General features: G+C 27.7%; 1 protein-coding gene across 4 annotated transcripts in view; it reads left to right on the forward strand.

The window, feature by feature from the left end:
- Positions 1 to 15,330, forward strand: part of LOC114454832 (uncharacterized) — a 34,082-nt gene that overhangs the window by 17,317 nt on the left and 1,435 nt on the right. The gene's annotated exons all lie outside the window — the stretch shown is intronic.

Consider the following 15,330-nt stretch of genomic DNA (forward strand, 5'->3'; position numbering starts at 1 on the left):
TGCTAATGGAACGGTAACACAAAAGGAAGGTTACGTTTTATGGGCTTATTAAAGACTAAAAATATAAATTAAAAAAGAATCAAATAAAAAAAGTCAATTTTTTCTAATTGTATGCCTTGCCAGGGTTTTGGGGCATTTGAAATATTTTCGCCCGTTTCAATGCCTAATATAGTCTTACCTTTTTTTTTGGGTGTTCAAAATTTTTTCGCCCTTTTTTATGGTTTACTATAGTCTTACCTTTTTCCACCCATTTTTTATGCTTTTTTTTATGCCTTACCTCCTTTTGTGGTTGATTTTTCATTTTTGTAATTTTTTGTGCCTCCTTGCTTTCATATCCCATTTTAAGTATGTGCATTATATTTGCAGGAGTTTTTAGGGTCTAATGATGGTGTTACGCTCCGAGTGCTCAAAAGGCACCCGGACAGCAACAGACGGTCAAATAGCACAAAGACAGTTCAGTTTTTAACAATTTATTCGTCTAAGCACCAGAACGAACACTTACCGGGTGGGGAAGGTGAGGGCCAAATAAATGAAACAAACCAGACCCTATCAAACTCTACTGCTGCAATATGAAAAGGAACAAACAAAAATCCTGAGTAACTAACTAAAGAAGAGGCCAAAATATACATGGGTGGCACCAACCACTGACCTAGTGTTTCTAGACATAACAAATTCCTAGGTGTAAAATGTAAGAGGTCTTACCTAACCCTACACCTTACCACCACACCGAGAACAAAACAAAAGTGAAGGCCACCACGTAGCACTGCTCTCTTCAGACTGCTCATCAACTTCTTCTGACTTCCCCCTCCAAGTGTGTTGATCAAGCCCTTTTATACTGTGCAGGGCTGCTAACAAGGCCAGGTGAGCACAGCAGCAGGCAGCTGATTATCCTGCTGAAACAAAAGAGGAGGATCAGAATAGTGCAGAGTTTACCTGCACGTAACAATGGTCTTAACTCAATTTTATTTTTTATTTATTTTTTTTTAAATATGCCTTACTAAAGCCTTACCTCCTTTTTTGGTTGATTTTTTTTATTTTTGTAATTTTTTGTGCCTTACTGAATTCTTAACCCATTTTAAGTGTGTGCATTATATTTGCAGTAATTTTTATTGTCTAATGATGGTCTTAACTCAATTTTTTTGAATTTTTAATTTTTTTTAAAAAAAAAGCCTTACTAAAGCCTTACCTCTTTTTTTGGTTGATTTTTTTTTTTTTGTAATTAGGGTATAATTATGGTCTTAACTAAAAAAAATTAATTTTAAAATTTTTGAAAAATTAATTTTTTAATTTTTGTGCCTCCTTGCTTTCATATCCCATTTTAAGTATGTGCATTATATTTGCAGTAGTTTTTAGGGTATAATTATGGTCTTAACTAAAAAAAAATTAATTTTGAAATTTTTGGAGGAAAAAAAGCCTTACTAAAGCCTTACCTCTGACTTTGGGTGATTTTTTTATTTTTGTAATTTTTTGTGCCCTAATTCATATTTAGTCCATTTTAAGTATGTGCATTATATTTGCAGTAGTTTTTGGGGTTTAATGATGGTCTTAACGCAATTTTTTTTTTTTTTTTTTTAAATATGTCTCACTAAAGCCTTACCTCATTTTTGGTTGATTTTTTTAATGTAATTTTATGTGTCCTTTTTCTTTCATAGCCAATTTTAAGTGTGTGCATTATATTTGCAGTCATTTTTAGGGTCTAATGATGGTCTTAATTTTTTTTTTTTTTTTTTTCACATTTTTGAAAAATATGCCTCACTAAAGCCTTACCTCCTTTTTTGGTTGATTTTTTAATTTTTGTAATTTTTGTGCCTCCTTGCTTTCATATCCCATTTTAAGTATGTGCATTATATTTGCCGTAGTTTTTAGGGTCTAATTATGGTCTTAACTAAAAAAAATACATTTTGAAATTTTTGAGAAAAAAAAGGCCTTACTAAAGCCTTACCTCTGACTTTGGGTGATTTTTTATTTTTGTAATTTTTTGTGCCTTAATTCATATTTAGTCCATTTTAAGTATGTGCATTATATTTGCAGTACTTTTTAAGGTTTAAAAATGGTCTTCAATAAAAAAAAAAAAAATGTTTGATTTTTTAATTTTGTAATTTTTTGTGCCTTACTGAATTCTTAACCCATTTTAAGTGTGTGCATTATATTTGCAGTAATTTTTATTGTCTAATGATGGTCTTAACTCAATTTTTTTGAATTTCTAATTTTTTTTTTAAAAAAAGCCTTACTAAAGCCTTACCTCTTTTTTTGGTTGATTTTTTTTTTTTTTTTTTTGTAATTAGGGTATAATTATGGTCTTGACTAAAAAACATTAATTTTGAAATTTTTGAAAAATTAATTTTTTAATTTTTGTGCCTCCTTGCTTTCATATCCCATTTTAAGTATGTGCATTATATTTGCAGTAGTTTTTAGGGTATAATTATGGTCTTAACTAAAAAAAAATTGATTTTGAAATTTTTGAAAAATATGCCTTACTAAAGCCTTACCTCTGACTTTGGTTGATTTTTTATTTTTGTTATTTTTTGTGCCTTACTGAATTCCTAATCCATTTTAAGTATGTGCATTATATTTGCAGTAGTTTTTAGGGTCTAATTATGGTCTTAACTAAAAAAAAAAAATTTTGAAATTTTTGAAAAAAAAAAGCCTTACTAAAGCCTTACCTCTGACTTTGGGTGATTTTTTATTTTTGTAATTTTTTGTGCCTTAATTCATATTTAGTCCATTTTAAGTATGTGCATTATATTTGCAGTACTTTTTAAGGTTTAAAAATGGTCTTCAATAAAAAAAAAAAAAAATGTTTCCACATTTTTGAAAAATATGCCTTACTAAAGCCTTACCTCCTTTTTTGGTTGATTTTTTAATTTTGTAGTTTTTTGTGCCTTACTGAATTCTTAACCCATTTTAAGTGTGTGCATTATATTTGCAGTAATTTTTATTGTCTAATGATGGTCTTAACTCAATTTTTTCGAATTTTTAATTTTTTTTATAAAAAGCCTCACTAAAGCCTTACCTCTTTTTTTGGTTGATTTTTTAATTTTTGTGCCTCCTTGCTTTCATATCCAATTTTAAGTATGTGCATTATATTTGCAGTAGTTTTTAGGGTCTAATTATGGTCTTAACTAAAAAAAATAAATTTTGAAATTTTTGAGAAAAAAAGCCTTACTAAAGCCTTACCTCTGACTTTGAGTGATTTTTTATTGTTGTAATTTTTTGTGCCTTAATTCATATTTAGTCCATTTTAAGTATGTGCATTAAATTTGCAGTAGTTTTTAGGGTTTAAAAATGGTCCTAAATTTAAAAAAAAAAAAAAAAAATATGCCTTACTAAAGCCTTACCTCTGACTTTGGTTGATTTTTTAATTTTGTAATTTTTTGTGCCTTACTGAATTCTTAACCCATTTTAAGTGTGTGCATTATATTTGCAGTAGTTTTTAGGGTCTAATGATGGTCTTCAAAATTTTTTTATTTTTTTCACATTTTTTAAAAATATGCCTTACTAAAGCCTTACCTCCTTTTTTGGTTGATTTTTTATTTTTGTAATTTTTTGTGCCTCCTTGCTTTCATATCCCATTTTAAGTATGTGCATTATATTTGCAGGAGTTTTTAGGGTCTAATTATGGTCTTAACTAAAAAAAATTAGTTTTGAAAAAAAAAGCCTTACCTCTGACTTTGAGTGATTTTTTATTGTTGTAATTTTTTGTGCCTTACTGAATTCTTAACCCTTTTTAAGTGTGTGCATTATATTTGCAGTACTTTTTAGGGTTTAATTATGGCCTTAACTAAAAAAAATTAATTTTGAAATTTTTGAGAAAAAAAAGCCTTACTAAAGCCTTACCTCTGACTTTGGGTGATTTTTTATTTTGTAATTTTTGTGCCTTAATTCATATTTAGTCCATTTTAAGTATGTGCATTATATTTGCAGTACTTTTTAAGGTTTAAAAATGGTCTTCAATAAAAAAAAAAAAAAAAAAAAATGTTTCCACATTTTTGAAAAATATGCCTTACTAAAGCCTTACCTCCTTTTTTGGTTGATTTTTTAATTTTTTATTTTTTGTGCCTTACTGAATTCTTAACCATTTTAAGTGTGTGCATTATATTTGCAGTAATTTTTTTTGTCTAATGATGGTCTTAACTCAATTTTTTGAATTTCTAATTTTTTTTTAAAAAATAGCCTTACTAAAGCCTTACCTCTTTTTTTGGTTGATTTTTTTTTTTTTTTTTTTTTTTTTTGTAATTAGGGTATAATTATGGTCTTAACTAAAAAACATTAATTTTGAAATTTTTGAAAAATTAATTTTTAAATTTTTGTGCCTCCTTGCTTTCATATCCCATTTTAAGTATGTGCATTATATTTGCAGTAGTTTTTAGGGTATAATTATGGTCTTAACTAAAAAAAAATTGATTTTGAAATTTTTGAAAAATATGCCTTACTAAAGCCTTACCTCTGACTTTGGTTGATTTTTTATTTTTGTTATCTTTTGTGCCTTACTGAATTCCTAATCCATTTTAAGTATGTGCATTATATTTGCAGTAGTTTTTAGGGTCTAATTATGGTCTTAACTAAAAAAAATAAATTTTGAAATTTTTGAAAAAAAAAAGCCTTACTAAAGCCTTACCTCTGACTTTGGTTGATTTTTTTTTTGTAATTTTTTGTGCCTTAATTCATATTTAGTCCATTTTAAGTATGTGCATTATATTTGCAGTACTTTTTAAGGTTTAAAAATGGTCTTCAATAAAAAAAAAAAAAATGTTTCCACATTTTTGAAAATATGCCTTACTAAAGCCTTACCTCCTTTTTTGGTTGATTTTTTAATTTTGTAATTTTTTGTGCCTTACTGAATTCTTAACCCATTTTAAGTGTGTGCATTATATTTGCAGTAATTTTTATTGTCTAATGATGGTCTTAACTCAATTTTTTTGAATTTCTAATTTTTTTTTTAAAATAGCCTTACTAAAGCCTTACCTCTTTTTTTGGTTGATTTTTTTTTTTTTTTTTTTTTTAATTAGGGTATAATTATGGTCTTAACTAAAAAACATTAATTTTTAAATTTTTGAAAAATTAATTTTTTAATTTTTGTGCCTCCTTGCTTTCATATCCCATTTTAAGTATGTGCATTATATTTGCAGTAGTTTTTAGGGTCTAATTATGGTCTTAACTAAAAAAAAATTGATTTTGAAATTTTTGAAAAATATGCCTTACTAAAGCCTTACCTCTGACTTTGGTTGATTTTTTATTTTTGTTATCTTTTGTGCCTTACTGAATTCCTAATCCATTTTAAGTATGTGCATTATATTTGCAGTAGTTTTTAGGGTCTAATTATGGTCTTAACTAAAAAAAATAAATTTTGAAATTTTTGAAAAAAAAAAGCCTTACTAAAGCCTTACCTCTGACTTTGGGTGATTTTTTATTTTTGTAATTTTTTGTGCCTTAATTCATATTTAGTCCATTTTAAGTATGTGCATTATATTTGCAGTACTTTTTAATGTTTAAAAATGGTCTTCAATAAAAAAAAAAAAAAAGTTTCCACATTTTTGAAAAATATGCCTTACTAAAGCCTTACCTCCTTTCTTGGTTGATTTTTTAATTTTGTAATTTTTTGTGCCTTACTGAATTCTTAACCCATTTTAAGTGTGTGCATTATATTTGCAGTAATTTTTATTGTCTAATGATGGTCTTAACTCAATTTTTTTGAATTTCTAATTTTTTTTTAAAAAATAGCCTTACTAAAGCCTTACCTCTTTTTTTGGTTGATTTTTTTTTTTTTTTTTTTGTAATTAGGGTATAATTATGGTCTTAACTAAAAAACATTAATTTTGAAATTTTTGAAAAATTAATTTTTTAATTTTTGTGCCTCCTTGCTTTCATATCCCATTTTAAGTATGTGCATTATATTTGCAGTAGTTTTTAGGGTATAATTATGGTCTTAACTAAAAAAAAATTGATTTTGAAATTTTTGAAAAATATGCCTTATTAAAGCCTTACCTCTGACTTTGGTTGATTTTTTATTTTGTTATCTTTTGTGCCTTACTGATTCCTAATCCATTTTAAGTATGTGCATTATATTTGCAGTAGTTTTTAGGGTCTAATTATGGTCTTAACTAAAAAAAATAAATTTTGAAATTTTTGAAAAAAAAAGCCTTACTAAAGCCTTACCTCTGACTTTGGGTGATTTTTTATTTTTGTAATTTTTTGTGCCTTAATTCATATTTAGTCCATTTTAAGTATGTGCATTATATTTGCAGTACTTTTTTAAGGTTTAAAAATGGTCTTCATAAAAAAAAAAAAAATGTTTCCACATTTTTGAAAAATATGCCTTACTAAAGCCTTACCTCCTTTTTGGCTGATTTTTTAATTTTGTAATTTTTTGTGCCTTACTGAATTCTTAACCCATTTTAAGTGTGTGCATTATATTTGCAGTAATTTTTATTGTCTAATGATGGTCTTAACTCAATTTTTTTGAATTTCTAATTTTTTTTTAAAAAATAGCCTTACTAAAGCCTTACCTCTTTTTTGGTTGATTTTTTTTTTTTTTTTTTTGTAATTAGGGTATAATTATGGTCTTAACTAAAAACATTAATTTTTTAAATTTTTGAAAAATTATTTTTTAATTTTTGTGCCTCCTTGCTTTCATATCCATTTTAAGTATGTGCATTATATTTGCAGTAGTTTTAGGGTCTAATTATGGTCTTAACTAAAAAAAAATTGATTTTGAAATTTTTGAAAAATATGCCTTACTAAAGCCTTACCTCTGACTTTGGTTGATTTTTTATTTTTGTTATCTTTTGTGCCTTACTGAATTCCTAATCCATTTTAAGTATGTGCATTATATTTGCAGTAGTTTTTAGGGTCTAATTATGGTCTTAACTAAAAAAAATAAATTTTGAAATTTTTGAAAAAAAAAGCCTTACTAAAGCCTTACCTCTGACTTTGGGTGATTTTTTATTTTTGTAATTTTTTGTGCCTTAATTCATATTTAGTCCATTTTAAGTATGTGCATTATATTTGCAGTACTTTTTAAGGTTTAAAAATGGTCTTCAATAAAAAAAAAAAAAATGTTTCCACATTTTTGAAAAATATGCCTTACTAAAGCCTTACCTCCTTTTTTGGTTGATTTTTTAATTTTGTAATTTTTTGTGCCTTACTGAATTCTTAACCCATTTTAAGTGTGTGCATTATATTTGCAGTAATTTTTATTGTCTAATGATGGTCTTAACTCAATTTTTTTGAATTTCTAATTTTTTTTTTAAAAAAAGCCTTACTAAAGCCTTACCTCTTTTTTGGTTGATTTTTTTTTTTTTTTTTTTTGTAATTAGGGTATAATTATGGTCTTAACTAAAAAACATTAATTTTGAAATTTTTGAAAAATTAATTTTTTAATTTTTGTGCCTCCTTGCTTTCATATCCCATTTTAAGTATGTGCATTATATTTGCAGTAATTTTTATTGTCTAATGATGGTCTTAACTCAATTTTTTCGAATTTTTAATTTTTTTTATAAAAAGCCTCACTAAAGCCTTACCTCTTTTTTTGGTTGATTTTTTAATTTTTGTGCCTCCTTGCTTTCATATCCAATTTTAAGTATGTGCATTATATTTGCAGTAGTTTTTAGGGTCTAATTATGGTCTTAACTAAAAAAAATAAATTTTGAAATTTTTGAAAAAAAAAAGCCTTACTAAAGCCTTACCTCTGACTTTGAGTGATTTTTTATTGTTGTAATTTTTTGTGCCTTAATTCATATTTAGTCCATTTTAAGTATGTGCATTAAATTTGCAGTAGTTTTTAGGGTTTAAAAATGGTCCTAAATTTAAAAAAAAAAAAAAAAATATGCCTTACTAAAGCCTTACCTCTGACTTTGGTTGATTTTTTAATTTTGTAATTTTTTGTGCCTTACTGAATTCTTAACCCATTTAAGTGTGGTGCATTATATTTGCAGTAGTTTTTAGGGTCTAATGATGGTCTTCAAAATTTTTTTATTTTTTCACATTTTTTAAAAATATGCCTTACTAAAGCCTTACCATCCCTTTTTTGGTTGATTTTTTATTTTTGTAATTTTGTGCCTCCTTGCTTTCATATCCCATTTTAAGTATGTGCATTATATTTGCAGGAGTTTTTAGGGTCTAATTATGGTCTTAACTAAAAAAAATTAGTTTTGAAAAAAAAAGCCTTACCTCTGACTTTGAGTGATTTTTTATTGTTGTAATTTTTTGTGCCTTACTGAATTCTTAACCCTTTTTAAGTGTGTGCATTATATTTGCAGTACTTTTTAGGGTTTAATTATGGCCTTAACTAAAAAAAATTAATTTTGAAATTTTTGAGAAAAAAAAGCCTTACTAAAGCCTTACCTCTGACTTTGGGTGATTTTTTATTTTTGTAATTTTTTGTGCCTTAATTCATATTTAGTCCATTTTAAGTATGTGCATTATATTTGCAGTACTTTTTAAGGTTTAAAAATGGTCTTCAATAAAAAAAAAAAAAAAAATGTTTCCACATTTTTGAAAAATATGCCTTACTAAAGCCTTACCTCCTTTTTTGGTTGATTTTTTAATTTTGTAATTTTTTGTGCCTTACTGAATTCTTAACCCATTTTAAGTGTGTGCATTATATTTGCAGTAATTTTATTGTCTAATGATGGTCTTAACTCAATTTTTTTGAATTTCTAATTTTTTTTTTAAAAAATAGCCTTACTAAAGCCTTACCTCTTTTTTTGGTTGATTTTTTTTTTTTTTTTTTTTTTGTAATTAGGGTATAATTATGGTCTTAACTAAAAAACATTAATTTTGAAATTTTTGAAAAATTAATTTTTTAATTTTTGTGCCTCCTTGCTTTCATATCCCATTTTAAGTATGTGCATTATATTTGCAGTAGTTTTAGGGTATAATTATGGTCTTAACTAAAAAAAAATTGATTTTGAAATTTTTGAAAAATATGCCTTACTAAAGCCTTACCTCTGATTTTGGTTGATTTTTTATTTTGTTATCTTTTGTGCCTTACTGAATTCCTAATCCATTTTAAGTATGTGCATATATTTGCAGTAGTTTTTAGGGTCTAATTATGGTCTTAACTAAAAAAAATAAATTTTGAAATTTTTGAGAAAAAAAAGGCCTTACTAAAGCCTTACCTCTGACTTTGGTGATTTTTTATTTTTGTAATTTTTTGTGCCTTAATTCATATTTAGTCCATTTTAAGTATGTGCATTATATTTGCAGTACTTTTTAAGGTTTAAAAATGGTCTTCAATAAAAAAAAAAAAAAATGTTTGATTTTTTAATTTTGTAATTTTTTTGTGCCTACTGAATTCTTAACCCATTTTAAGTGTGTGCATTATATTTGCAGTAATTTTATTGTCTAATGATGGTCTTAACTCAATTTTTTTGAATTTCTAATTTTTTTTTTAAAAAAGCCTTACTAAAGCCTTACCTTTTTTTTTGGTTGTTTTTTTTTTTTTTTTTTTTTGTAATTAGGGTATAATTATGGTCTTGACTAAAAAACATTAATTTTGAAATTTTTGAAAAATTAATTTTTTAATTTTTGTGCCTCCTTGCTTTCATATCCCATTTTAAGTATGTGCATTATATTTGCAGTAGTTTTTTAGGGTATAATTATGGTCTTAACTAAAAAAAATTGATTTTGAAATTTTTGAAAAATATGCCTTACTAAAGCCTTACCTCTGACTTTGGTTGATTTTTTATTTTTGTTATTTTTGTGCCTTACTGAATTCCTAATCCATTTTAAGTATGTGCATTATATTTGCAGTAGTTTTTTAGGGTCTAATTATGGTCTTAACTAAAAAAAAAAAATTTTGAAATTTTGAAAAAAAAAAGCCTTACTAAAGCCTTACCTCTGACTTTGGGTGATTTTTTATTTTGTAATTTTTTGTGCCTTAATTCATATTTAGTCCATTTAAGTATGTGCATTATATTTGCAGTACTTTTTAAGGTTTAAAAATGGTCTTCAATAAAAAAAAAAAAAATGTTTCCACATTTTTGAAAAATATGCCTTACTAAAGCCTTACCTCCTTTTTTGGTTGATTTTTTAATTTTGTAGTTTTTTGTGCCTTACTGAATTCTTAACCCATTTTAAGTGTGTGCATTATATTTGCAGTAATTTTTATTGTCTAATGATGGTCTTAACTCAATTTTTTCGAATTTTTAATTTTTTTTATAAAAGCCTCACTAAAGCCTTACCTCTTTTTTTGGTTGATTTTTTAATTTTTGTGCCTCCTTGCTTTCATATCCAATTTTAAGTATGTGCATTATATTTGCAGTAGTTTTTAGGGTCTAATTATGGTCTTAACTAAAAAAAAAATAAATTTTGAAATTTTTGAGAAAAAAAAGCCTTACTAAAGCCTTACCTCTGACTTTGAGTGATTTTTTATTGTTGTAATTTTTTGTGCCTTAATTCATATTTAGTCCATTTTAAGTATGTGCATTAAATTTGCAGTAGTTTTTAGGGTTTAAAAATGGTCCTAAATTAAAAAAAAAAAAAAAAAAATATGCCTTACTAAAGCCTTACCTCTGACTTTGGTTGATTTTTAATTTTGTAATTTTTTGTGCCTTACTGAATTCTTAACCCATTTTAAGTGTGTGCATTATATTTGCAGTAGTTTTTAGGGTCTAATGATGGTCTTCAAAATTTTTTATTTTTTTCACATTTTTTAAAAATATGCCTTACTAAAGCCTTACCTCCTTTTTTGGTTGATTTTTTATTTTTGTAATTTTTGTGCCTCCTTGCTTTCATATCCCATTTTAAGTATGTGCATTATATTTGCAGGAGTTTTTAGGGTCTAATTATGGTCTTAACTAAAAAAAATTAGTTTTGAAAAAAAAAAGCCTTACTAAAGCCTTACCTCTGACTTTGAGTGATTTTTTATTGTTGTAATCTTTTGTGCCTTACTGAATTCCTTAATCCCTTTTAAGTATGTGCATTATATTTGCAGTAGCTTTTTAGGGTCTAATTATGGTCTTAACTAAAAAAAATAAATTTTGAAATTTTTGAGAAAAAAAAAGCCTTACTAAAGCCTTACCTCTGACTTTGGGTGATTTTTTATTGTTGTAATTTTTTGTGCCTTAATTCATATTTAGTCCATTTTAAGTATGTGCATTATATTTGCAGTACTTTTTAAGGTTTAAAAATGGTCTTCAATAAAAAAAAAAAAAAATGTTTCCACATTTTTGAAAAATATGCCTTACTAAAGCCTTACCTCCTTTCTTGGTTGATTTTTTAATTTTGTAATTTTTTGTGCCTTACTGAATTCTTAACCCATTTTAAGTGTGTGCATTATATTTGCAGTAATTTTTATTGTCTAATGATGGTCTTAACTCAATTTTTTTGAATTTCTAATTTTTTTTTTAAAAATAGCCTTACTAAAGCCTTACCTCTTTTTTTGGTTTTTTTTTTTTTTTTTTTTTTTTGTAATTAGGGTATAATTATGGTCTTAACTAAAAAACATTAATTTTGAAATTTTTGAAAAATTAATTTTTTAATTTTTGTGCCTCCTTGCTTTCATATCCCATTTTAAGTATGTGCATTATATTTGCAGTAGTTTTTAGGGTATAATTATGGTCTTAACTAAAAAAAAATTGATTTTGAAATTTTTGAAAAATATGCCTTACTAAAGCCTTACCTCTGATTTTGGTTGATTTTTTATTTTTGTTATCTTTTGTGCCTTACTGAATTCCTAATCCATTTTAAGTATGTGCATTATATTTGCAGTAGTTTTTAGGGTCTAATTATGGTCTTAACTAAAAAAAATAAATTTTGAAATTTTTGAAAAAAAAAAGCCTTACTAAAGCCTTACCTCTGACTTTGGGTGATTTTTTATTTTTGTAATTTTTTGTGCCTTAATTCATATTTAGTCCATTTTAAGTATGTGCATTATATTTGCAGTACTTTTTAAGGTTTAAAAATGGTCTTCAATAAAAAAAAAAAAATGTTTCCACATTTTTGAAAAATATGCCTTACTAAAGCCTTACCTCCTTTTTTGGTTGATTTTTTAATTTTGTAGTTTTTTGTGCCTTACTGAATTCTTAACCCATTTTAAGTGTGTGCATTATATTTGCAGTAATTTTTATTGTCTAATGATGGTCTTAACTCAATTTTTTCGAATTTTAAATTTTTTTTATAAAAAGCCTCACTAAAGCCTTACCTCTTTTTTTGGTTGATTTTTTAATTTTTGTGCCTCCTTGCTTTCATATCCAATTTTAAGTATGTGCATTATATTTGCAGTAGTTTTTAGGGTCTAATTATGGTCTTAACTAAAAAAAATAAATTTTGAAATTTTTGAGAAAAAAAAAGCCTTACTAAAGCCTTACCTCTGACTTTGAGTGATTTTTTATTGTTGTAATTTTTTGTGCCTTAATTCATATTTAGTCCATTTTAAGTATGTGCATTAAATTTGCAGTAGTTTTTAGGGTTTAAAAATGGTCCTAAATTTAAAAAAAAAAAAAAAAATATGCCTTACTAAAGCCTTACCTCTGACTTTGGTTGATTTTTTAATTTTGTAATTTTTTGTGCCTTACTGAATTCTTAACCCATTTTAAGTGTGTGCATTATATTTGCAGTAGTTTTTAGGGTCTAATGATGGTCTTCAAAATTTTTTTATTTTTTTCACATTTTTTAAAAATATGCCTTACTAAAGCCTTACCTCCTTTTTTGGTTGATTTTTTATTTTTGTAATTTTTGTGCCTCCTTGCTTTCATATCCCATTTTAAGTATGTGCATTATATTTGCAGGAGTTTTTAGGGTCTAATTATGGTCTTAACTAAAAAAAATTAGTTTTGAAAAAAAAAGCCTTACTAAAGCCTTACCTCTGACTTTGAGTGATTTTTTATTGTTGTAATTTTTTGTGCCTTACTGAATTCTTAACCCTTTTTAAGTGTGTGCATTATATTTGCAGTACTTTTTAGGGTTTAATTATGGCCTTAACTAAAAAAAATTAATTTTGAAATTTTTGAAAAAAAAGCCTTACTAAAGCCTTACCTCTGACTTTGAGTGATTTTTTATTGTTGTAATTTTTTGTGCCTTAATTCATATTTAGTCCATTTTTAGTATGTGCATTAAATTTGCAGTACTTTTTAGGGTTTAAAAATGGTCCTAAATTAAAAATAAAAAATTTCCACATTTTTGAAAAATATGCCTTACTAAAGCCTGACCTCCTTTTTTGGTTGAATTTTTAATTTTATAATTTTTCATGCCTTACTGAATTCCTAATCCATTTTAAGTATGTGCATTATATTTGCCGTAGTTTTTAGGGTCTAATTATGGTCTTAACTAAAAAAAATAAATTTTGAAATTTTTGAGAAAAAATATGCCTTACTAAAGCCTTACCTCCTTTTTTGGTTGATTTTTTTATTTTGTAATTTTTTGTGCCTTTCTGAATTCTTAACCCTTTTAAGTGTGTGCATTATATTTGCAGTAATTTTTATAGTCTAATGATGGTCTTACCTCAATTTTTTTGAATTTTTAATTTAAAAAAAAAAAAAGCCTTACCTCCTTTTTTGGTTGATTTTTTATTTTTGTGTGTTAGGGTCCAAGCAGTGAGGCAAGGAGACAACAGCTTTACATTTCAAAAAATGTGCTTTATTGGCCACAGACAAACACAGGCCAATAAAAGATGTAGCATGTGCAAAAAGAACTAACACAAACCAACTGCCTCAAATGAAACAGGAGTCAACTTAAATACAGTTTGGACCATACCAAATCTAAATAAGCAGAAACACAGGGGATAAACAACCAAAACTAAGAGACAAACACAGCCCCCTTAAGTCGCTTAAGACACTTCAGCTGGTTCAAAATGCTGCAGCACGTGTACTGACTAAAACTAGGAGAAGAGATCACATTACTCCTGTATTAGCCTCTCTGCATTGGCTTCCCATAAAATATAGAATAGAATTCAAGATTCTTCTTCTCACTTATAAAGCCCTAAATGGACAGGCACCAGTCTATCTCAAGGAGCTTGTAGTGCCATACAATCCCCCCAGAACACTACGCTCTCAAAATGCTGGACTACTCGTTGTTCCATTTGTCTCTAAAAGTAGTATAGGAGGAAGAGCTTTCAGTTATCAGGCCCCACTTCTCTGGAACCATCTACCAACCACGGTTCGGGGGGCAGACACCCTCTCTACCTTTAAGGTTAGGCTCAAAACATTCCTCTTTGATAAAGCTTTTAGTTAGGAACCAGCTCATAGCTCATAATTAAGATGCAATAGGCATAGACTGCCGGGGGGGGGGGGTCTGGCATGCTCGGTTGGAGAGAGGTTGGAGAGGGCGTTAAGAGAGAGGTCATTTAGGTTAGAGAGGGACCGGAGAGGGTCCCATTCCTCTCTCTAACACTCCCTCTATGTCTGCTTCTTCCCTTGTGTGTTTGCTCCTGTTCTCCTTCTGGCTTTTGTCTTGCAGGTCCGTGGGATCCTCAGTGTGGAGTTACAGAGTCTCAACAACTCTGTCTCCACCCTTTTCTCTGCACACACCCAACACAGCATAACGTGGATGGCTGTTCATCATAGGAATGGGATCCACACAAGGTTCCTGCTGCTTAACAGAAGGTTTTCCTTGCCGCCATGATGAATTCATGTTGGGTGTGGGATACATATGTATGTGTATATACGTATATATGCATATGTGTGTATCCATAAAATGAAGAGTCCGTCCTTAAGACTGCTCTACTGTAAAGTGCCTTGAGATACCATTGGTTATGATTTGGCGCTATACAAATAAAGATTGATTGATTGATTGATTAACCCCAGTCCCCCTCTGCAATGGTCTGGTCCACTTAAGGCCGCCTCCAGCTCTCTCCAGGCCAGCCCCTCACCACCTCTCTGTTCTTAAAGGGACAGAGAATAATGTCAGTGTCAATCATCAAATGATTTAGGAGCTGTTACCTCTGTGTGGCCCGGCCATCACATTGTGCCTCCTTGCTTTTATATCCCATTTTAAGTATGTGCATTATATTTGCAGTATTTTTTGGGGTTTATTGATGGTCTTAACTAAATTTTTTTGAATTTTTAATTTAAAAAAAAAAAAAAAAAAGCCTCACGAAAGCCTTACCTCCTTTTTTGGTTGAATTTTTAATTTTTGTGCCTCCTTGCTTTCATATCCCATTTTAAGTATGTGCATTATATTTGCAGTATTTTTTAGGGTATAATTATGGTCTTAACTAAAAAAAAATTGATTTTGAAATTTTTGAAAAATATGCCTTACTAAAGCCTTACCTCTGACTTTGGGTGATTATTTATTTTTGTAATTTTTTGTGCCTTACTGAATTCTTAACCCATTTTAAGTGTGTGCATTTGTTGCGGCTGAATTTGCGGTTGACCTCATTTGGAGACATGA

The sequence above is a fragment of the Gouania willdenowi genome, chromosome 21 (genome assembly GCF_900634775.1).
Source record: "Gouania willdenowi chromosome 21, fGouWil2.1, whole genome shotgun sequence".
NCBI classification, from domain to species: domain Eukaryota; kingdom Metazoa; phylum Chordata; class Actinopteri; order Blenniiformes; family Gobiesocidae; genus Gouania; species Gouania willdenowi.